Genomic DNA, 25,198 nt, shown 5'->3' on the forward strand with positions numbered 1-25,198 from the left:
TGAGGGTGGGGTAAGAAAGTTATTAGCAAATGAAAAGGATTGTTCCAGGCAAGGTCACTTTCCCTTAGAGGGGAAAGTAGGTGGTCAAATAACCTCATTGGCACTGATCAGAAAAATTCTGACTGACCTGTTAAGACTTACATTTCGGTTGGGGGGGTGGGGTGCCTGGGTGGCTCAGTCGGTTAAGTGTCTGACTTTGGCTCAGGTCATGATCTTAGAGTTCGTGGGTTCGAGCCCCACATTGGGCTCTGTACTGACAGCTCAGAGCCTGGAGCTTGCTTCGGATTCTGTGTCTCCCTCTCTCTCTGCCCTTCCCCTGCTCGTGCTCTGTTTCTGTCTCTCAAAAATAAATATTTTTAAAAAATTAAAAAAAGACAAATTTCTGGAGGATGTTGAAACTGCAACTAGATTAGGTATTAAGCTGTGGTTTTATGACAGCCTAACTGATGCCATTTTGGACCTGTGGTTTTCTTTTTGGCCAGTATAAATATAAAATATCTATATATAGGCACACATATATATATGCAACTTAGTTATTTTAATGCATATCCTGTACATATATTTTTATGAATTTATGATAGTATTTCTGATTGATAGTTTACTAGCAGTAGAATTGATGGAATAAAAAGTCACGTTTTAAATGTTACAGGCAAATTGCCTACCTAAAAGCTTTCTATTTCCTCCAACTGTGTTATAGGAGTATCCTTTTGCCCATATCCTTGCCAACATGGGTATTATTAGTCCCTTTAATTCTTGCCAAGCTGAAAAGTGGTACCTCCCTCTTTAGTTTGCAGTGCCCTGATCCCCAGTGTGGTTGAGCAAATTGTATATTTTCTGTGAATTACCTTTTAATTCCTTGCCATTTTTTCTGTGTGTGTTATTTATATTTTTCATCCTGATTTGTAGAAGTTTTTGAATTATTAGGGATATTAACATTTATCTTTTTGTTTATAGTGTGTCTTACAAAAGCTTCACTTGTATTTTGTCAAATCTTCAAGATTTTCACATGTATTCTCATGCAATCTTTAAACCAAATCTATGAAGATAAAACTTACTATTATCGTTGTACAGATGAGCTAGCTGAGGTTCACAGAGCTTAAATTACTGGTCCAAGAAGGAAGAGATTCACATCTAAGCCTACATTGCTAGAAATAGCACACCATGATAAGGGAAACTAGAAAATAGGAGAATTGACGAAGGAGCCACAGAACTAAGATGTTCCCTTCCAAACTGACTGTTCCTTATGGCTCAGCCATTGGTCAGTGGTCTTTAAGGAGACTGTGCCTAAAGCAGCAGTAACAGTTTGCAATGGACTCTAGGTGGTTCTGGTAATATGAGGTGTTTGTAACTCCTTTGGCTTAGCTTTGACACCCATTTCCCTTCCTCGCCTCTCCCTGCCAACTTTGTTTTATGGCTCTTGGCTTAGGTCTTGGATATTAATTTTGCTTACTTCATGACTGCTGGCTCTGACCATTGGCTATGCCTATGGACAGATTACTGGCTGTAATCTCAGTGGATCTCCCAGTTCCAGATTTAGGATTTTGGCTTTAGTTGAAGGCCATCGTGCTGATACTGGGCTCCTAGGCCTTTGTACCTGTGGATAACAGAGACATGGAGAGTTGGGGAAAATGCAGCAGAAAAAACTTTATTTAAAAATTCCCTCAAGGGGCACCTGAGTGGCTCAGTTGGTTAAGTATCTGACTTCAGCTCAGGTCATGATCTCACGGTTCATGAATTTGAGCCCCGCATCAGACTCTTTGCTGACAGCTCAGAGCCTGAGCCTGCTTTGGATTCTGTGTGTGTGTGTGTCTCTCTCTCTCTTTGCCCTTCTCCCACTCACATTCTGTCTGTCTGTCTCTCTCTCTCTCTCAAAAATAAATAAACATAAAAAAGTAAAAATAAAAATGCCCTCAAAATGTTTAATGAGAAAATTCAGCTACTACATACCAAATATCTGTGAGAAAGTAGGGGTAGGTTGGAAGGGTGGTACATTTAATTCTTCTCTTTGACTGGAAAGAACAAGTTACAGGCAGTTTAATTATGCACAGAAAACATCCTGATAGGGATTTCGGTGGCCCATTCTCCTCTCCCCCTCCAAAACCACCACAAGCTTATTATAAGCATATATTGTCACTATCTCATACCTAACCATGGGGAAAAGCCAAAATTTTCTCTTGTACTTCTCAGCAGATGCAAGTTTCTATAGGTTAAAATTTTCAATTAACAAATGCTCCTATTAAAGCATTTCTATTTTTTAAGATATTGTTTGCATACAATATCCCACTTAATCCTTACAACAACCCTATTTAAAGATAGGGAATGTGAGACACAGAGAGTTTAAGTAATTTGCCCAAGCTCACACAGTTAGGAAGTGGTATAGCAGGGGCATCCAGAGTCTATGCTCTTTACTGTCCTAACCACTAGGCTGTGGTGCTTCTCATGGGCATAAATAAGAGAGAGAGAGAATATTTTCTTTAACAGTAGCAAGCACTTGTTTATTATATTGTGGGACATATACTACATGCTTTATATGTAAAATATTACTTAATCTTTACCATAGTCCTTTGTGTGAGGCACTATTATCTTCTAGATGTAAAACCTGAAGTTTAGAGGGTAAAGTAACTTGCTCAAGGCTATATAATCAGTAATGGAAAGGCTATAATGATAAAAAACAAACAACAATAAAACCCAGTTACTTTTATTCTCCTAAGCATTGAATTTACAGGCCTACAGTTGTAAGTTCAAATACTGAAAGCAACTTGCAAGAAAGTCCTGAGAGAGTAACAGAATGGACACCTCACTTGAGGACTTGGTATGGAGGCAGTGTAGTGCAATGGACAGCATATTGGACTATCTGGGAGTCCAGACTAAGTCTATACCTGTCACCAACTCATTATGTGACCTTGTGTAAGATAGTTCCCTTCTGGGTTGAAGATTTATCTATAAAACTAACGCGTAGGATTAGATAATCTCAAAATAACTTTATGATTCAAATGCTCATTGATTATTGTCACAGGTAGATTATATAGAAGAGATGTTAGATTATCTTGAGGTTTGGTTTTCCCCTGCTGTCTGGGTCTGGTGTTATTTTGTTTGTTTTGCATTATTTTCCAATGGATTGACTCCTTTTGCTGTGGGGCAGGCAGCTTTCTTTCCTGCCCAAGTTCACTCCCATCATCACCGTCTGTGGTGTGCCACCCCTTCCTCTCAACATCTGGGTTTCTTTTCTGAAGGGCTCTCTGTGTAACTGTATTCTGTAAATCACTGCTCCAGTCCTCAGCCTTCTCTGAGTTCCTGGATTATTTGTCATGTGTACCTGTCACCAGATACTTAGTTTCCTTGAGTTCTTCGCTGTTGCCCATGTTGGCATTTTCTTTCTTTCTTTTTTTTCCCCCACTTTCAGAAACATCTTTATTTGCTTCTTTAAACAGTTCTCTACATATATTTCAACATGGTTTGTACATCCATTCATTTTATTTTATTTTATTTTATTTTATTTTATTTTATTTTATTTTATTTTATTTTATCTTATTCTATTCTCTTTTATTTTTTTCATGATAAGTGTACTCTTTAATCCCCATCACCTATTTCACCCATCTCTCTCTCACTTCCTCTCTGGTAACCATCAGTTTGTTCTCTATAGTTAAGAGTCTTTTTCACACACAACCACCACAAGGAGGATTACAAATTTATAACCAAAGGATCTCACAAAATAAGTAGGTGTTTCAACGTCTATTAAATTAAGTGAGATCCACTATAAATACTTCTAACAAAATAAACAGTGAATATTGAAAAAAAAAGAGTCTGTTTCTTGGTTTGTCTGTCCCTCTTTTTTCCCCTTTGCTCATTTGTTTTCTTTCTTAAATTCCATGTATGAGTGAAATCATATGGTATTTGTCTTTCTCTGACTGACTTATTTAGCTTAGCATGAAACTCTTTAATTTGTCCATGTTGTTGCAAATGGCAAGATTTCATTTTTTTAATAGCTGAGCAATATTCCACTATATATAATACCACATCTTCTTTATCCATTTATGTATCAGTGAACACTTGGGCTGTTTCCATAATTTGGCTATTGTAAATAATACTGCTGTAAAAGTAGAAATGCATGTATCCCTTTGAATTAGTGTTTTTGTATTTTGGGGGTAAATACTCAATAGTGCAAGTACTGGATCGTCGGGTAGTTCTATTTTTAACTTTTTGAGAAACCTCCATACTGTTTTCCACAGTGGCTATACCAGTTTGCATTTCTACCACATGTTTGCATTTTCTGTAGAATTTTAACACTACTAGCTCAAACTTCTAAATTCACTGTTGACTTTAAACATAAGAATATATCTCCTAATATATGCCACAAGGACATTTATTTATGTCCATATTATCATTTTAGTATATCTTTTGTGCTCTATTTCTTATGCTTTACTGTAGTTGTAGTAAGTGTCTTCTTTTTCTCTTAAGATGATCCTTATTTATTATCCATAGGTTTTTTTGGGGGGGGGAGTAGGTAAGGGACATACACTTTATTATTTTGGGGTATTTTTCTAATTTTGTTTTTGCTAGGCAGGAAAAATTTTTCCAACATGTTTTTGAGTTGGAATTTTTCTCATACAATTTCTCTAAGCTTTCATTTTTAGTATATCTGTGTGGGATTCTATATTGCTGTACATTTTAATATATATTAAACTATTTAAAGTGTTTGTGGTTATTATATTACTCTTCTTTGGGCCTCTTATGTCTCTACAACTAGACTGTAAGTTTTTTGAGGGCAGGACCATATCTGTAGCACCAGCTCCTGGCTTGGTACCTTTGTGTAGGAATGGTCCCTTTAGTGAAAACTCTTGTGAAAAGTTCCATGCCCAAACTTACAAGTTATAAGCTGGTCTTGCTTTTTGCACCCAGTTCTTTTTCATCTTTGAAAATGACATATGAGTTTGTTGTTCCCAGCAAATAGTCTGCTAACAAGAGATGCTAATTTGTTTGGTGGACATATTAGTGTTTTCATTTTAAAAAAAGGCAGGGATAGAAAGAGAAAAGAAATGTACTGCTGTCTATATTAATTTATATCATCACCAAAGTAAAGTACTAGTAGATACTTGAAAATGTTTATGGTCATCAAGAGTCTACCCTTTCTTGCCAACAAGAGTGAAGAAGATCCATAAAAAGAATAGATAAAGTAGGAGAATTTTGTAAGTTTAAAAGTGGGAAGGAATTTATTTTAACACACATGTATTTAGACCTCTAGACGTCTGTGATCCTGAGAATGAAAAGTTTGCCACAGTTCCTCATGGTATAATGGAATACTTCAAGTTTGAAAAACTCTACTCTGAGTTTTTCCTGAGTAAGGAATTATGTGAGACTCCTGCTGTGGTTATTGTATAGTTCTGGAACTGAACCTTTATTAGAGGTGTTGTTCATTGGTATTATACAGGGATTGGCAAACTGTGGCCCATGGGCCAAATATGGCCTGCTGTTTTTGAGCATGATTTTTGAGCAAAGAATGGTTTTTACATTTTAAATGGTTCTTAAAAACCACAATAATAATATTTCATGACATATGAGATGTATTTGAAATCTAAATTTCATTATCCAATAATTGGAACAAAGCCATGTTCGTTCATTTATATATTGTCTATGGTTGTTTTTTTTTGCTAGAATGACAGAGTTGAGTATTTGTGACCCAACCCGCATGGCCCATAAAGCCTAAAATAAAATAGTTGCCAAGTTGCTATCTGGCCATTTGTAGAAAAAGTTTGCTTTATACTTTTGGTACAAGATAAGAGACCAAAAAAAAAAAAAAAAAAAGTCAACTGGAGACAGAAATGAGGATAGAGGATAGAGGCAGAATTCCTTTCCTGCTACTTTTTTATTCCTTCCCTGACCCCTCCTATTCCCCAGTAAGCTCTATCACTTTTTCTCTTGCATATACTCCCCCACTGTTCCCCACCTCCACATTCACAGGGACATATATATTGTGAGAAAAAGAAAATGAAGGTCTTTCATTTTTATGACAGTTTAGTTTGTGGTTGCTCTTAATTTTTAAAATTGCATTTTCCTTTATTTTAATTCTGAAGTTTAGACCATCTGGGGAAGAAAACTGGGGACCTCAGTATGTATGCTCTCCATTTGGCAACAGCTAAAAGTAGTGCTAAGACCAGTCAAGAGAAGTGAGACTGAAAATGAAGCTTTGTTGGCCTGTATTGAGAAATTTGGGCCAGATCTGACAGTTGGAGCACCATTTTTGCCCATTGTGCTGGGAATCCTGTTTTGTTCCACTGTACAGAAAACCTTTAGGGGTTAAACTCCTACCATTCAATTTTTTTTTTTTTTTTTTTTTTTGAGGAAACAACAACACAAAACTAGAGGCTCAATTTGGAGGAGAAGCTGAAACTGATTCAAACAAGATTTCATTAACTAATTTGGGGAGCATTTGGAGCTGTTCTGAGCTATACAATTACTTCTTTTCTCATCTCCACTGGCACTCTGAGAATCAGATCACCTGGGGAAAGCAGATTTAAAAAATTCCAGATGGTGTGTGCGATGCTCCAGCTGTGGAGAATCTCTCCCAGTCAGGCAATCTGCCTTTCTGCCGGAACCCTCTAAAACTGTGCTGCCCATTTGTCATGCTTCTCCAATTGCAGCCTTCTGGATAGCTTCTCTTTGCCTTGTCTGACTCTTCCTTTCCAGTTTTTATCATCCCCCTCCATGAGCTAATGTAGTAACATCTCTTCATTGGCTATAAATCCATAGAAGAACCCGATATAAAATATGGTTTTGTGAAGGATAATTGGAAAACATCTGTTTTTTTACCCATAAGATTCAGTGTTCACTTGTCTCATATGACGACGTGACTGTTTGTGCATGTGTGAAAAAGAAAAGAAACAGGAAGAGGAGAGGGAAAGGCTAGCATGAGGGTGAGCAAGAAAGATTTCATGCATGTGTTTTTGTAGCCAGCTGGACAAAATAAGTTCATCTCCATGTCAGCTTGATTAGAATCCTGGGTTAATGTTGAGAAAGGTTAGTCTCACTGACTTGAATGACCTTGATAGGGCTACCAAAGAACTGATTGCTTTTGGGTTGGCCCTGGCTATTGTTTTGATGATAAGTTTTGTCTGGAGTTATTTCTAGCTTATGGTGGCAAGGCCTGAAAGCTTATAGGCATCTTTTGGTCTCCAGAGGGTTCAGGTGGATTTTCCTTAGAAGTTGAACACTATGGGGAGGTGAAGAAGCAGGTAACAGATGACACTCCATGCTGTTGCTACCTGCTGTTCTTGTTGTGTCTTTTTGTAGTGAGTATGCCTTTTCTAATCTGTAGAATATTAGGTGAGTAAACTTTGAAACCTTTCATTTTAGCTGTGTTAAGAGTCTATAATTGGATTCATGCAAGGTGTATGGGTCATTTGAGTTATATTTTACTTGGTACTTGGTGCCTTTTGAAATCTAGGTGCCTTTTGGTAGGAACTAAAATTCCTCCCCCCCATATTGTTACTTTAAAATGTGAATAAAATTTATATGTCATAAAATTGCAAATATCTGAAGTGTACAGTTTGATTGCTTTTGATAAAAGTATGCATCTATGTAACCATCACCTTAAACATGATCTAGAACATTTCCATCATCCAGAAAGTCCCTTACAATAGGTCCCTTTCTGGTCCTATCACAAGATGTATCACATCTTGCAGGGCAACTACTGTTCAGATTTCTATCACCATAGATTATTTTGCCTGTTCTTAAACTTCATATATATTGTTTTGTGTCTAGCTTTTTAAGTTTAGCATAATGATTCCAGTGCTCATCTTAGTTATGTGTTATCAGTAGTTCATTAAAAAATTTTTTTTATTCTTTCCCATCTTGCAAGATGGTGGATGAAAAAGCCAAGAAGCCTGATAGTAAGGAGAAGAAACTTGAAGCCAAGAAAGCTGATCCTGGTGCAAGGTTAAGAAGAGTAATTTCAGGGCTAAAATGCCCAAGAAGGGGAGGCCCCGTTCTAGCTGAAACTCTGACGTAGTCAGAGGAATTGGTGAATACTCCCCATCAGCTATATATTCCAAAAAGGCCATGTACAAGAGGAAGTATTCAGCAGCTAAATCCAGGGTTGAAAAGAAACAGAAGGAGAAGGTTCTTGCTATAGTCAAAAAACTAGCTGGTGGTGACAAGAATGGTGATACTTGAGTGGTTAAACTTTGCAGAATGTCTAGGTATTTTCCTACTGAAGATGTGCCTCAAAAGCTGTTGAGCCAAGCAAAAGACCTTTCAGCATGTGAGAAAACTGAGATAGCATCATTTCTGGGACCATTTTGATCATCCTCACTGGGTGCCACAGAGGCAAGAGGGTGATTTTCCTGAAGCAACTGAACAGTGGCTTGCTATTTGTGACCAGATCTCTATGTCCCTTAGTTGAGTTCCTCTGCATAGAACACACCAATTTGTCATTGCCACCTACATGAAAATTGATATCAGTAGTGCAAAAATCCCAAAACATCTCACTGATGCTTACTTCAAGAATAAGAAGCTATGCAAACCCAGACACCAGGAAGGTGAGATCTTTGACACAGAGAAGGAGAAATATGAGATTACAGAGCAGTGCAAGGTTGACCAGAAAGCTGTGGATTCACAAATTCTGCCAAAAATCAAAGCTGTTTCTCAGCCTCAGAGCCACTTCCGCTCTGTGTTTTCTCTCACAAATGGAATTTATCCTCACAAATTGGTGTTCTGAATTTCTTACCAAGAACTTAATGAAATAACTGATCCATTTCAAAAAATAAATAATGAATAAAATTAAAAAATTCTGAGTTGTTTTTCATTGTATGACTATCCCACAATCTGTTTACATTTTCTCCTGTTAGTGAACTTCTAACTTTTAGTCAGTTTTACAGAGCAGAAAGTTTTAAATATGGTAAGTCCAGTTTATCAAAAAAAATTTTTATGGTCAGTGTTCTTGGTGTTCTATCTAAGAAATCTTTGTTAACTCTCAAGGACACAAAAATTTTCTTTCATGTTTTCTTCTAGACATTTTATGGTTTTGCTTTTACATTGAGGTCTGTGGTCCATTTCACATTAATTAATTGTGTCAAGGAAAAAAAATAATTGTGTCAAGGAATATTAATATTCATTTTTTTCATATGTTTATTCATTTATTCTGGCAACATTTGTTGAAAACACTGTCTTTTCCCCTTAATTAATACAGTTGAGTCTTTGGCATATTGGTCTGTAGGTTTCTTTTTTTGTAATGTCCTTGTCAGATTTTGGTGTCAGGGTTAAGCTGGGTTATAAAAATAAAGTGGAAACATTCTTTTCCCTTTTATTTTCCGAGTTTGTGTAACATTGATATTAAGTCTTCCTTAAAGGTTGATAGAAATTTCTAGTGAACCCAGGTGGACATGGAGTTTTATTTTTAAAAATTTTTTTAACGTTTATTTATTTTAACATTTATTTATTTATTTATTATTTATTTATTTATTTATTTTTATTATTTATTTATTTATTTATTTATTTATAACGTTGATAGAAATTTCTAGTGAACCCAGGTGGACATGGAGTTTTATTTAAAAAAAATTTTTTTAACGTTTATTTATTTATAAAATTTTTGTTAATTTTCTCTATTTGCTGATATATACTCTGATCTTTATTATTCCTTTCTTATGACTTACTTTGGATTTAATTTGCTCCTCTTTTTCTAGATTCTTAAGGTAGGAACTTAGATAATTGATATTAAATCTTTCTATTTTTTCTAATGTGTGAATTTAAAACTACATTCCTCCTTTAAGCATTATTTGGTTTGTGTTCCACAAATTTTGCTAAGTAATTTTTTAATTTGAAGTATTTTTAATTTCTCTAGTGATTTTTCCTTGACCATTGGCTGTTTAGAAAAGATTTAATTTCCCAATAATAGGAGATTTTCTAGATATCTCACTTTTTATTTCTAATTTTAGTTTTCCCTTCAGAGAATTCACTATGTAAGTTTTCAACCTCCTGGTTTTTAGATTTACAGTTAATACTTTTCATCAAAATTGTCAAGTTTTGGGCTATTCTCTTCAAATATTTTATCTGCCCCAATCTCTAGGACTCAGTTATATGTTAGATCATTTCATACTGTCCTAAAGATCCTGAAGGCTCTATTAATTTTTTTCAGTAATTTCTTTCTTCTCTTCTTTAAACTGGATTTAAAAAACATGCCTTTAAGTTTATTTCTCTTTCTTTTCCAGTTTTCCCTTAAGCCCTTGTAGTGAATTTTTTATTTCCATTCTAAAATTTCTTCTTGGTATCTCTCTCTCTGTCTCTCTGTCTCTTCCTCTCTCCATTTCTCCACTAAGGTGCCTTATGTGTTATTAGTCATTAAAACTATATTGTCTTTTAATTCTCTATGTGTTTATAATAGGTGCTTTAAAGTCTTTGCTAATAGGTGCTAATAGGTGCAGTAGAGTCTTTTGCTAAATCCAACATCTGGGCCATTTCTGATCTAGTTTCTATTAACTTATTTTAATTTTTGGTTGTTTATTTATTTTTGACTATGGTGATTTTTTAAATGAATATTGATATTGTGATTAAAAATAGTGTAGAGTGTCTGTATTTTGTTCTCTTTCTCTGAATGGTATTGATTTTTATTTTAATAGGCAGTTATTGGCTGGTCACCTTAAGCTTTTGTAGACTTTGTTTTCTGCTTTCTTCAGATCTGTGGAAAGTCCAGGATGTTTCTCAAGCTCCTCTAGCTTGTCAGGACTTAACTTTCAAACTCCATCTCCCTTGTGGATATTATTAAAACTCGATTTCATACTTTGTTAGGGTGGATATAGAGTAGGTCTTACACTAAAGCTTGGTCCTTACTATTATGGTATGACCTTCTACTGTCTCAGCTGAATGCCTCGGATTTATCAAAGTATTAACAGGATCTCTCCACTCTGAAAGGGCCTAGAACTATGCTCTTTCCTCTAGCAGTGCTTATTCTCTAATATCTCTGTTTTCCTTTCAACTCTATCATAACTGCTACCTGGTAAACTTTCATGGTCTTAACTCTGAACATATATAGCCATATATAGTCCTCAGGTACTTATACAGGACCTCCCACAAGGACTCCTGTAGCCTTCTCTGTACAGCCACCTTTTCTCTGTTGTCTTGCCTCATAGATTACAGCTACTTCAGCCAAGCTGAACTCTGATTTCTGCCTTCTCAGATCAGTGGGATCACCTCAACCAACTCAGGCTCTAGCTCTCTTCTTTGTAGTTGGGAAATTGTATCATTAGGGAGCTGGGTGATCATGGGATTCACCTCATGAGTTTCCTTTTTCTCAAGGATTACAGTCATGTGCCTGAAAAAGTTGCCTCACATGGTTTGTTCAGATTTGTAGTTATTTATTTCAGGAGGGCTGATTTAGTACCAGTTACTTCAACATAGTTGGAAGTGGAAATCCAAGTCTACCATTTTGCTATTTGCTTTCTATTTGTCCTGCCTTTTTCCCTCTCCTTTTTTTCTCCTTTCATGTTTTCTTTTGGGTTAATAAAATTTTTTAATGTTTTGTCTTAATTATTTTAATGACTTTCTGGATATAACTTACATATTATTTTTAAGAAGTACTAAAGATCACTAAAGATTGCAGTAAATATTGATCTTTAACTTGCCACATTCTACTTAGAGTTAAAATAGTACTATTTCCAATAAAAATTTTTATAACACTATAATTCTACTTAGACCCCCCATCCTTTGTGATATTGTTTTATATATTTTATATCTATGAATATTATAATCCACATGATACAATATCGTATGTTTTTCATTAAATAGTGAGTCATTTTTTATTGTGGTAAAAACATACAAAATTTATCATCTTAGTTATTTTTAAGTTTATAGTTTAGTAGTGTTAACTATATACAATCAGGTTTTTTTCAAGAAATTAATATAATATGCAAAATATCATCTGTTAAGATTATCTACGTATTTACCATGTCCACTTCCCTTTATTTCTCTTTGTATGTATGAAGTTTCATCTAATGTCATTTCTCTTCAGCCAAAGAACTTTCCAAACTTGTGATTTTCTCAGGGAGAGAGGGAATGGCTTTAATCTTTTGCTAAGCCTATCTATTGAATTTTTTATTTCAGGTATTGCAGTGTTCATTTCTAGAGTTTTTGTTTGGTTCTTTTTCATAGTTTCTATTTTTCTGCTTAGATGTTCCATCTTATCATCCATTATGACCATCTTTTCCTCTAGACTTGATTATATTTATAATAGCAACTTTAAAGTATTTATTTGTAGGGTGCCTGGACGACTCAGTCAGTTGCGTGTCCAACTCTTAGTTTCAGCTCAAGTCATGATCCCACGGTCATGGGATTGAGCTCCATCCATATCAGGCTCCACGGTGAGTGAGCATAGAGCCTGTATGAGATTCTCTCTCTCTGTCTCTCTCTCTCTCTCTCTCTCTCTCTCTCTCTCTCCATCTACTCCTCTCCCCCACTTGCATGCATGCTTTCTCTCTAAAATAATTAAAATAAAAAAAAAATAAAGTACTTGTCTGCAAACAGTATAGAGGTTCCTCAAAAAGTTAAAAATAGAATTATCATATGATCCAGTAATTCCACTACTGGGTCTTTACCCAAAGAGTATGAGAACACTAATGTAAAAACATACATGCACCTGTATGTTTATTGTAGCATTATTTGCTATAGCCAAGATATGGAAGCTACCCAAGTGTCCATTGATAGATGAATGGATAAAGATGATGTGGTGTGTGTGTGTGTGTGTGTATACATATATATGGAATATTTACATATATATGTGTGTGTGTGTGTGTATATATATATATATGGAATATATATATATATATGGAATATATATATATATATATATGGAATATATATATATATATGGAATATATATATATATATATATATGGAATATATATATATATATATATATGGAATATATATATATATATGGAATATATATATATATATATATATATGGAATATATATATATATATAATGGAACATTACACAGCCATAAAAAATGAAATCTTGTCATTTGCAATAGCAAGGATAGATCTAGAGGGTATAATGGTAAGTGGTATGTCAGCCAGAGAAAGACAAATACCATATAATTTCATTCATATGTGGAATTTAAGAAACAAAACAAGAAAAAGAGAGACAAATAAAATATAGGCTCTTAAACATAGAGAACAAACAGGTGGTTGCCAGAGGGTAGGTGGGTGGGGAATGCATGAAATAGGTGAAGGGGATTAAGAGTACAATGAGTATCGTATAGAATTGTTAAATCACTATATTATACACCTGAAACAAATATAATACTGTATGTTGACTATACTGTAAATAAATAAATAAATAAATAAATAAATAAATAAGTAAGTAAGTAAGTAAAGTAAGTAAGTAAAATTTTGAAAGTCTGCTAATTCCAACATCTGCATTATTTTGGAGTTTTTGTTGACTACTTTTTCTTTTAATTACGGGTCACATTTTTCTGTTTCCGTGTCTAGTAAGTTTCAATTGTGTCTGGACATTATGTTTGATACTGTAGAGAATCTGGACGTTGTTCTCTTTCTTTGAAAATGCTTTTTTAAAAAAAGTTCAGGGGCGCCTGGGTGGCACAGTCAGTTAAGCGTCCGACTTCAGCTCATGATCTCGTGGTTTGTGAGTTTGAGCCCCGTGTCGGGCTCTGTACTGACAGCTCAGAGCCTGGAGCCTGCTTTGGATTCTGTGTCTCCCTCTCTCTCTGCTCCTCTCCTGCTCATGCTTTGTCCCTCTCTCACCTTCAAAAATAAATAAAAACATTAAAAAAAATTCAAACAGTTCAGTTATTTTTTGGTCACCTGGAACTAATGTAGGCTTCATTTTACACTTTGATAGAGCAGGTTTGTTTTAGTTTTTCTTTTAGTCTTAGGGTGAGACATAGTCTTTACTCTTTGGCATTACTCTTTCCTGCAGTTTTACTGGAGAGTCCAGATGTTTATCAAGCTTCTCTAACTTAGCAGAATTCAAACTCAAAACACTTTCTCCCTGAACTGGGCAGAGGCTGATACCTTTGCTCAGCCTTTTCAGCTTTCCAGCTATTGCTTTTCCACAGACTTTTTGGAGTCTCACAGTTCAGTGGTCAGTTTATACTTAGGTTTTACACCTAAATTATAATTTTAGTCTCAGAATTTATTCATAGTTTTGAGAGTTCCCTCTTCTGTGGCTTTTTACTCTCTTGGATTTCCTTTCTCAATTTCAAGACTCTTTGCCAGCCCTAACCTTGTGCCCTGAGGGTTTCTGCACCATTCTGCACAGACTAGGGAGTGCCCTGAATACATTATTGGGTAAATTATTCTATATGGCTCTTTCATTTTCTGTCTCTGGACTGAATCAATGTTGCATGAGTAATAAGAACAATGTTTCATTAAAAAAAACAGTTGTGCTAATAGACACTTTGTCATGGTGGCAAGCCTACATGGCTCTTCTGTGACTGGCCTGGGAAGTGATTGGCACACTGTATCTCACTAGTAGCCAAATGAGGATCTGTTAGTACAGATCACTGAGCAACCTGTATCACCAGGTGGTGGTGGTTGTTGTTTTAACAAGATTCCCGTGAAGAGTATGTTTGTTTACCCTTTGTTTGGTTGTAGTAAATGGGGAATGATAATTTTCCTGATGAGTTTCCCAGATAAGTGGCTTTGTGAAACCTCACATAGAATTCGTATGTCTTTTTTTCTGATTTGTACAAGTCATGTGAAAGGGTTTCTGGTATATTACCCAACATATTCTATTTTATTCTTTCTGATTATAGTATTTCTTTTACCATCCTACTTTTCCTTTGGGAAACTGTAAGGTCATTTACGTGGAATACTCAGTCTTCATACTTGTGTTCTTTGTCTGTCATTCTGATCCACACCTCATCTTTCTCACCTCAAGGGTGGAAATGTGGTAACAAGTTACCGCAGTGATTGGTTCAAGTGTAGGCCAAGATATAAATGAGACCATATATAAAATTTTCCTCAGGATATTGCTCTTTAGCTTAGACCATGAGCTTCTAAGGCAAGAACCATGTTTACCATTGCATCCTCTGTACCAAGCCCAGACCTGGAGAAATGTGAATGAATGTTGAATAGAATGAGTGGCCCTTGGCAGAGTCATGCAATGATTGTGACTTTGGCTTTCCAAGACTGGATTCTTCTTTTTTAACCTGGTAGCATCTCTCTACCAGGTATAAGTCAGATTTGTTTGTTGAAATTATAGAAAGAGCTCAAATGTCCATTGACTGATGAGTGGGTTACAAAGATGTGGTATACACACACACAGACACACACAGGAATGTTACATGGCAATAAAAAAGAATGAAATCTTGCCATTTGCAACAACATGGATGTAACTAGAGTGTATTGTGCTAAGTGAAATAAGTCAGTCAGAGAAAGACAAATTCATATGATTTCACTCCTATGTGGAATTTAAGAAACAAAACAGATGAACATAGGGGAAGTTAAGGAAAAATAAGATAAAAACAGAGAGGGAGGCAAACCATAAGAGACTCTTAAATACAGAGAACAAACAGGGTTGCTGGAGGGGATGAAGGTGGATGGGCTAAATGGGTGATGAACATTAAGGAGAGCACTTGGTGGGAAGAGCACTAGGTGTTATATTGTTAAGTGATGAATCACTGGATCACTGGATTCTACTCCTGAAACCATACTCCACTGTATGTAACTAACTTGAATTTAAATCATCATCATCATCATCATCATCATCATCATAATGATAAAGATATAAGTCAGAAGTTGGCAAATCTATTCATGAAATGGACCCCACCAATATATAGTTGAGGGCATGACTGAGAGAGAATGAATTCTCAGAGAAAGTACATTTTGAGATTAGACCCTCATTTCCCCTAGAGCAATGTAATTTTGATCTTTGAAACAGGTGTGTGCACGTGTTTCCTTCATGTCTTTGTACCCCACTCTGCTCCCAGGACATCAAAAGACTCAGGAAGCTCTTTCACTAGAAATACCTATTTCAAGTATATCAGTTCTCTATCTTGAACTTTGGAGAAGTACCATTAGTGTTATTGAAATAACATTTGCGAATTAGGAGACGTGGAGGATGTCACAAGCTTGTCAGGGGGAGAATGATTTAGGAAGTGGGAATGATGGCACATGGTTAAGATGTGTTGTTACTTTTACAACCATTTTCCTCCATTTTCTTCCTCCATTTTCTTCCTCCATTTTCTTGTTCTTCCCTCTGCTGTTCTCAGGTCCTCAGTGATCTCAGAATTATAACTCTCTTTGTAGGGGTTTTTGGTGAAATACTGTTACTATACTATGGGTTAAGTAAGAATAGACTTTTTGGAAAAAAAGTTCTAAACATTATTAAGTTCTAAACATTCAGCCTATATATGGATATTTATAAGACAACCTCCTTGTAATTTGGAGTGGTTCTCTGTCAACAAATTAAGACTCAACAAATGGTTAAGTCCCTGAAGTAGCCACCATGCTAGGGGCTTTCACATATGTTATCTGGCATAATTATAAAAACCTGTGTGCATGTAGGGAGTTATTATTCATCCCTATTTTATAGAGAGGAATTTTGCCAACAATTAGAATTAAAAATAAACATCATGACTTCTGATTTCTGGTCTGGCATGTAAGTAGCTTTAGACATCTCCACTGTAACAAGAAATAAAAAACTGAAGAAATGGAAAAATCAACTCTTTTTAGATTCGTCAGAGAAGTGAGGTCACAGGGCAAACCAAGATATACCTTGTGCTTTATTCCGTATGGATCATCTAATTTGGAACATACCCAAGTCTAACCCAAAGAAATCTGATATCCAAAAAATAGTAATAATGTGAAAGCTGCTGTCAGATGACACCTAAAACAAACCTTTTAACAAATATCAGAAAAATAAATAAATGAGCCTATTCACCATTAAAATTTCAATGATTCTAGGGGTGCCTGAGTCGCTCAGTCAGTTGGGTGTCCGACATCGCTTCAGGCAATGATCTCATGGTTCATGGGTTTGAGCACTGCATTGGGCTCTGTGCTGACAGCTCAGAGCCTGGAGCCTGCTTCAGATTCTGTGTCTCCCTCTCTGCTCACACCCTCTCTCTCTTTCAAAAATAAGTAAACATTAAAAAAATAAAAATAGAATCTCAATGATTCTAGGAAAATATAACTCAAAATCCATTAATGTTCTTGTCCCTGAGTAAGACTCGGAGCCCTCTCTCTTAGAAATGGTTTGCCAGCCTCCCAGTGGAATAAAAAGCTCTCATCTCCTGTTTTCCATCTTACTTTAAATCCTACTTCACAGATTTTGTTAAGGGTCAATTTGACATCCATTTCTCAAATCAGACTTCTCTAGTGCTCTCTGTGTATCTTCAAAACACAATTCTGGAAGAAAGGCTACTAATTCAAGTTTGAAAAATGTACTCTTTGGATGATCTCAGAAGTGTTTGACAACAACTACATTATTAGAGAAAACTGAAATAATCATGAAGCTGAAAAAGCTTATTTTATATATTGGGTAGAAAGTTAAATAAAATAGTTCTACATATTCTAACATTGGTTGGTGTCCTGACCTTTCTAAATATTCAACCAGTAAAGACATTTGAGAAGCCTAAGACTTGCTCTCTTGCTCTCTTCAAAAATGATACACTTCACTTGAATTTTACAATGGAGTCGCAACTACAACAAAGGAGCAGCTGTCTTACCAGGTACAGAACAGGAGAAGATGGTTTATCAAGAGCTCTGGAAATTTTTAAGGCTTCAAAGTTTGTGGAGAAATTGAAATTTCATTTGTTTTTATTTTTATTTTTTATTTATTTTTTATTTATTTTTTCTGTTTTTTAACTTTATTTTTTTTTTAATATATGAAATTTACTGTCAAATTGGTTTCCATACAACACCCAGTGCTCATCCCAAAAGGTGCCCTCCTCAATACCCATCACCCACCCTGCCCTCCCTCCCACCCCCCCATCAACCCTCAGTTTGTTCTCTGTTTTTAACAGTCTCTTATGCTTTGGCTCTCTCCCACTCTAACCTCTTTTTTTTTTTTTTTCCCTTCTCCTCCCCCATGGGTTTCTGTTACGTTTCTCAGGATCCACATAAGAGTGAAACCATATGGTATCTGTCTTTCTCTGTATGGCTTATTTCACTTAGCATCACACTTTCCAGTTCCATCCACGTTGCTACAAAAGGCCATATTTCATTTTTTCTCATTGCCATGTAGTATTCCATTGTGTATATAAACCACAATTTCTTTATCCATTCATCAGTTGATGGACATTTAGGCTCTTTCCATAATTTGGCTATTGTTGAGAGTGCTGCTATAAACATTGGGGTACAAGTGCCCCTATGCATCAGTACTCCTGTATCCCTTGGGTAAATTCCTAGCAGTGCTATTGCTGGGTCATAGGGTAGGTCTATTTTTAATTTTCTGAGGAACCTCCACACTGCTTTCCAGAGCGGCTGCACCAATTTGCATTCCCAACAACAGTGCAAGAGGGTTCCCGTTTCTCCACATCCTCTCCAGCGTCTATAGTCTCCTGATTTCTTCATTTTGGCCACTCTGACTGGCGTGAGGTGATATCTGAGTGTGGTTTTGATTTGTATTTCCCTGATAAGGAGCGACGTTGAACATCTTTTCATGTGCCTGTTGGCCATCCGGATGTCTTCTTTAGAGAAGTGTCTATTCATGTTTTCTGCCCATTTCTTCACTGGGTTATTTGTTTTTCGGGTGTGGAGTTTGATGAGCTCTTTATAGATTTTGGATACTAGCCCTTTGTCCGATATGTCATTTGCAAATATCTTTTCCCATTCCGTTGGTTGCCTTTTTTTTTTTTTTTTTTTTTTTTTTTAATTTTTTTTTTTCAATGTTTTTTTATTTATTTTTGGGACAGAGAGAGACAGAGCATGAAAGGGGGAGGGGCAGAGAGAGAGGGAGACACAGAATCGGAAACAGGCTCCAGGCTCTGAGCCATCAGCCCAGAGCCCGACGCGGGGCTCGAACTCACGGACCGCGAGATCGTGACCTGGCTGAAGTCGGAGGCTTAACCGACTGCGCCACCCAGGCGCCCCCCGTTGGTTGCCTTTTAGTTTTGTTGGTTGTTTCCTTTGCTGTGCAGAAGCTTTTTATCTTCATAAGGTCCCAGTAATTCACTTTTGCTTTTAATTCCCTTGCCTTTGGGGATGTGCTGAGTAAGAGATTGCTACGGCTGAGGTCAGAGAGGTCTTTTCCTGCTTTCTCCTCTAAGGTTTTGATGGTTTCCTGTCTCACATTCAGGTCCTTTATCCATTTTGAGTTTATTTTTGTAAATGGCGTGAGAAAGTGGTCTAGTTTCAACCTTCTGCATGTTGCTGTCCAGTTCTCCCAGCACCATTTGTTAAAGAGACTGTCTTTTTTTCCATTGGATGTTCTTTCCTGCTTTGTCAAAGATGAGTAGGCCATACATTTGTGGGTTTAGTTCTGGGGTTTCTATTCTATTCCATTGGTCTATGTGTCTGTTTTTATGCCAATACCATGCTGTCTTGATGATGACAGCTTTGTAGTAGAGGCTAAAGTCTGGGATTGTGATGCCTCCTGCTTTGGTCTTCTTCTTCAAAATTACTTTGGCTATTCGGGGCCTTTTGTGGTTCCATATGAATTTTAGGATTGCTTGTTCTAGTTTCGAGAAGAATGCTGGTGCAATTTTGATTGGGATTGCATTGAATGTGTAGATAGCTTTGGGTAGTATTGACATTTTGACAATATTTATTCTTCCAATCTATGAGCAGGGAATGTCTATCCATTTCTTTATATCTTCTTCAATTACCTGCATAAGCTTTCTATAGTTTTCAGCATACAGATCTTTTACATCTTTGGTTAGATTTATTCCTAGGTATTTTATGCTTCTTGGTGCAATTGTGAATGGGATCAGTTTCTTTATTTGTCTTTCTGTTGCTTCATTGTTAGTGTATAAGAATGCAACTGATTTCTGTACATTGATTTTGTATCCTGCAACTTTGCTGAATTCATGTATCAGTTCTAGCAGACTTTTGGTGGAGTCTATCGGATTTTCCATGTATAATATCATGTCATCTGCAAAAAGCGAAAGCTTGACTTCATCTTTGCCAATTTTGATGCCTTTGATTTCCTTTTGTTGTCTGATTGCTGATGCTAGAACTTCCAGCACTATGTTAAACAACAGCGGTGAGAGTGGGCATCCCTGTCGTGTTCCTGATCTCAGGGAAAAAGCTCTCAGTTTTTCCCTGTTGAGGATGATGTTAGCTGTGGGCTTTTCATACATGGCTTTTATGATCTTTAAGTATGTTCCTTCTATCCCGACTTTCTCAAGGGTTTTTATTAAGAAAGGGTGCTGGATTTTGTCAAAGGCCTTTTCTGCATCGATTGACAGGATCATATGGTTCTTCTCTTTTTTTTTTGTTAATGTGATGTATCACATTGATCGATTTGCGAATGTTGAACCAGCCCTGCAGCCCAGGAATGAATCCCACTTGATCATGGTGAATAATTCTTTTTATATGCTGTTGAATTCGATTTGCTAGTATCTTATTAAGAATTTTTGCATCCATATTCTTCAGAGATATTGGCCTGTAGTTCTCTTTTTTTACTGGGTCTCTGTCTGGTTTAGGAATCAAAGTAATACTGGCTTCATAGAATGAGTCTGGAAGTTTTCCTTCCCTTTCTATTTCTTGGAATAGCTTGAGAAGGATAGGTATTATCTCTGCTTTAAACGTCTGGTAGAACTCCCCTGGGAAGCCATCTGGTCCTGGACTCTTATTTGTTGGGAGATTTTTGATAACCGATTCAATTTCTTCGCTGGTTATGGGTCTGTTCAAGCTTTCTATTTCCTCCTGATTGAGTTTTGGAAGAGTGTGGGTGTTTAGGAATTTGTCCATTTCTTCCAGGTTGTCCAATTTGTTGGCATATAATTTTTCATAGTATTCCCTGATAATTGTTTGTATCTCTGAGGGATTGGTTGTAATAATTCCATTTTCATTCATGATTTTATCTATTTGGGTCATCTCCCTTTTCTTTTTGAGAAGCCTGGCTAGAGGTTTGTCAATTTTGTTTATTTTTTCAAAAAACCAACTCTTGGTTTTGTTGATCTGCTCTACTGTTTTTTTAGATTCTATATTGTTTATTTCTGCTCTGATCTTTATTATTTCTCTTCTTCTGCTGGGTTTAGGCTGCCTTTGCTGTTCTGCTTCTATTTCCTTTAGGTGTGCTGTTAGATTTTGTATTTGGGATTTTTCTTGTTTCTTGAGATAGGCCTGGATTGCAATGTATTTTCCTCTCAGGACTGCCTTCGCTGTGTCCCAAAGCGTTTGGATTGTTGTATTTTCATTTTCGTTTGTTTCCATATATTTTTTAATTTCTTCTCTAATTGCCTGGTTGACCCACTCATTCGTTAGTAGGGTGTTCTTTAACCTCCACGCTTTTGGAGGTTTTCCAGACTTTTTCCTGTGGTTGATTTCAAGCTTCATAGCATTGTGGTCTGAAAGTACACATGGTATAATTTCAATTCTTGTAAACTTATGAAGGGCTGTTTTGTGACCTAGTATATGATCTATCTTGGAGAATGTTCCATGTGCACTCGAGAAGAAAGTATATTCTGTTGCTTTGGGATGCAGAGTTCTAAATATATCTGTCAAGTCCATCTGATCCAATGTATCATTCAGGGCCCTTGTTTCTTTATTGACTGTGTGTCTAGATGATCTATCCATTTCTGTAAGTGAGGTGTTAAAGTCCCCTGCAATGACCACATTCTTATCAATAAGGTTGCTTATGTTTGTGAGTAATTGTTTTATATATCTGGGGGCTCCGGTATTCGGCGCATAGACATTTATAATTGTTACGTCTTCCTGATGGATAGACCCTGTAATTATTATATAATGCCCTTCTTCATCTCTTGTTACAGCCTTTAATTTAAAGTCTAGTTTGTCTGATATAAGTATGGCTACTCCAGCTTTCTTTTGGCTTCCAGTAGCATGATAAATAGTTCTCCATCCCCTCACTCTCAATCTAAAGGTGTCCTCAGATCTAAAATGAGTCTCCTGTAGACAGCAAATAGATGGGTCTTGTTTTTTTATCCATTCTGATACCCTATGTCTTTTGGTTGGCGCATTTAATCCATTTACATTCAGTGTTATTATAGAAAGATACGGGTTTAGAGTCATTGTGATGTCTGTATGTTTTATGCTTGTAGTGGTGTCTCTGGTACTTTGTCTCACAGGATCCCCCTTAGGATCTCTTGTAGGGCTGGTTTAGTGGTGACAAATTCCTTCAGTTTTTGTTTGTTTGGGAAGACCTTTATCTCTCCTATTCTAAATGACAGACTTGCTGGATAAAGGATTCTCGGCTGCATATTTTTTCTGTTCATCACATTGAAGATCTCCTGCCATTCCTTTCTGGCCTGCCAAGTTTCAGTAGAGAGATCGGTCACGAGTCTTATAGGTCTCCCTTTATAAGTTAGGGCACGTTTATCCCTTGCTGCTTTCAGAATTTTCTCTTTATCCTTGTATTTTGCCAGTTTCACTATGATATGTCGTGCAGAAGATCGATTCAAGTTACGTCTGAAGGGAGTTCTCTGTGCCTCTTGGATTTCAATGCCTTTTTCCTTCCCCAGTTCAGGGAAGTTCTCAGCTATAATTTCTTCAAGTACCCCTTCAGCACCTTTCCCTCTCTCTTCCTCCTCTGGGATACCAATTATGCGTATATTATTTCTTTTTAGTGTATCACTTAGTTCTCTATTTTTTCCCTCATACTCCTGGATTTTTTTATCTCTCTTTCTCTCAGCTTCCTCTTTTTCCATAACTTTATCTTCTAATTCACCTATTCTCTCCTCTGCCTCTTCAATCCGAGCTGTCGTCGTTTCCATTTTGTTTTGCCTTTCGTTTAAAGTGCTTTTCAGCTCCTCGTGACTGTTCCTTAGTCCCTTGATCTCTGTGGCAAGAGATTCTCTGCTGTCCTGTATACTGTTTTCAAGCCCAGCGATTAATTTTATGACTATTATTCTAAATTCACTTTCTGTTATATTATTTAAATCCTTTTTGATCGGTTCATTAGCTGTTGTTATTTCCTGGAGATTCTTCTGAGGGGAATTCTTCCGTTTGGTCATTTTGGATAGTCCCTGGAGTGGTGCGGACCTACAGGGCACTTCCCCTGTGCTGTGGTGTATAACTGGAGTTGGTGGGCGGGGCCGCAGTCCGACCTGATGTCTGCCCCCAGCCCACCCCTGGGGCCACAGTCAGACTGGTGTGTGCCTTCTCTTCCCCTCTCCTAGGGGCGGGATTCACTGTGGGGTGTTGTGGCCCGTCTGGGCTACTTGCACACTGCCAGGCTTGTGGTGCTGGGGATCTGGTGTATTAGCTGGGGTGGGTAGGCAAGGTGCACGGGGGCAGGAGGGGCAGGCTTAGCTCGCTTCTCCTTAGGTGATCCACTTCAGGAGGGGCCCTGTGGCCGCGGGAGGGAGTCAGATCCGCTGCCAGAGGTTTTGCTCCGCAGGAGCACAGAGTTGGGTGTTTGCGTGGAGCGAGCAAGTTCCCTGGCAGGAACTGGTTCTCTTTGGGATTTTGGCTGGGGGATGGGTGAGGGAGATGGCTCTGGCGAGCGCCTTTGTTCCCCGCCAAGGCGAGCTCTGCCGTCCGGGGGCTCAGCAGCTCTCCCTCCCTTTGTCCTCCAGCCTTCCCGCTTTCTGAGCAGAGCTGTTAACTTATGACCTCCCAGATGCTAAGTCGCGCTTGCTGTCAGAACACAGTCTGTCCGGCCCCTCTGCTTTTGCCAGCCAGACTCGGGGGCTCCGCTTGGCCGGCGAGCTGCCCCTCCGCCCCGGCTCCCTCCCGCCAGTCCGTGGAGCACGCACTGCCTCGCCGCCCTTCCTACCCTCTTCCGTGGGCCTCTCGTTTGCACTTGGCTCTGGAGACTCCGTTCTGCTAATCCTCTGGCGGTTTTCTGGGTTCTTTAGGCAGGTGTAGGTGGAATCTAAGTGATCAGCATGACGCGCGGTGAGCCCAGCGTCCTCCTACGCCACCATCTTCCCTCCAAATTTCATTTGTTTTTAAATGAAGAGTCTACATCATGATAATGGGTTGCTCTGTTTGGAAGCAGTCCTTCCCAATTTTCTTTCAGCATGCTGCTGCATGTATTTGCTTAATTCATCACAGAAATGTGTCATCAAATAAATTATAAAATTACCATTTAAAAATAAATAAGCAGTTGGAATTTTCAGGAGAATCATTTCCATGAGATTCCAAATTTTATGAACTAATGCCAAGCATTTTCAAACCAATTGTTTCAAGGATTTGAAGAAAATTTATTACTATTAAATCTTTGCCAGATGACCAGTGATAGAAAGTTAAATAGTTTCAAAATTTTTGTTTTGAATCATCAGAGATTAAGTACAATGGAATATGTTATGGGAAATGAGAAATAGGAATAGAACAAAGAGTTCTCAAAGAGCTTGGTGTTCTGGAAGGTTCTCATCAGAAATGGTAAGGACGGGTGCCTGGTTGGCTCAGTCAGTTGAGTGTCTAACTCTCGATTTTGCCTCAGGTCATGATCCCAGGGGGTGGAATCGAGCCCTGCATCAGATTCCATGCTGAGTGTGGACCTTGCTTAAGATTCTCTCTCTCTCTCTCTCTCCCTCCCCCCCCCCCCCCCCGCCGCCGCTCTTGCACTCTCTGTCTCAAAAAAAAAAAAAAAAAAAAAGCAAGAAATGGTAAGGAGAATACAGAATGCTCCCAACAAAGACTCAGGGCACATAACTTCCAAATGTCGACTGTAGGATTCTGCCTCATTTCTGACTAATTACCAAGTTATCTCTGGTCAGCTAGCATTTTGGAAATGAGTGAATATATTTAAAGAAAGAGACAAATATCCTGGGAACTAGAGTTCTCAGCCTCTTTCTTATAGTTGCTTCATAATCTGATTGTTGAGTAGAGGCCCTGGCCTGTGGACTCTTGGAATTATATGGAGATTGGGCTACACATTTTACATTTCAGAGTATGGAATTATAGCAACACATTAAATTAGAAGTTTCTACTAAGGCATCAATATACAATAGATGTTGCATACCAAAGCAAAGTATCAGTCCAAGGTGCAGAAGGATAAACCTGGAAACTGCTCACATAATCTTAAAGACTCCTCATCTATAAGGAGGGTATTAAATTATGTATTGTTAGATATTTGAGGAGGATTTTTTTTAATGTTTATTTTTGAGAGAGAGACAGA

The 25,198-nt window shown here is 37.4% G+C and overlaps 1 protein-coding gene and 1 pseudogene across 1 annotated transcript in view; both read left to right on the forward strand.

Moving 5' to 3' along the window:
• The window catches only part of HPSE2 (heparanase 2 (inactive)), a 674,568-nt gene that overhangs the window by 103,937 nt on the left and 545,433 nt on the right, over window positions 1-25,198 (forward strand). The window lies entirely within an intron of this gene.
• LOC132685041 (large ribosomal subunit protein eL6 pseudogene) lies at window positions 7,856-8,736 on the forward strand (annotated as a pseudogene).

The sequence above is a fragment of the Panthera onca genome, chromosome D2, assembly GCF_046562875.1.
Source record: "Panthera onca isolate mPanOnc1 chromosome D2, mPanOnc1 haplotype 2, whole genome shotgun sequence".
In the NCBI taxonomy this organism is placed as follows: Eukaryota; Metazoa; Chordata; class Mammalia; order Carnivora; family Felidae; genus Panthera; species Panthera onca.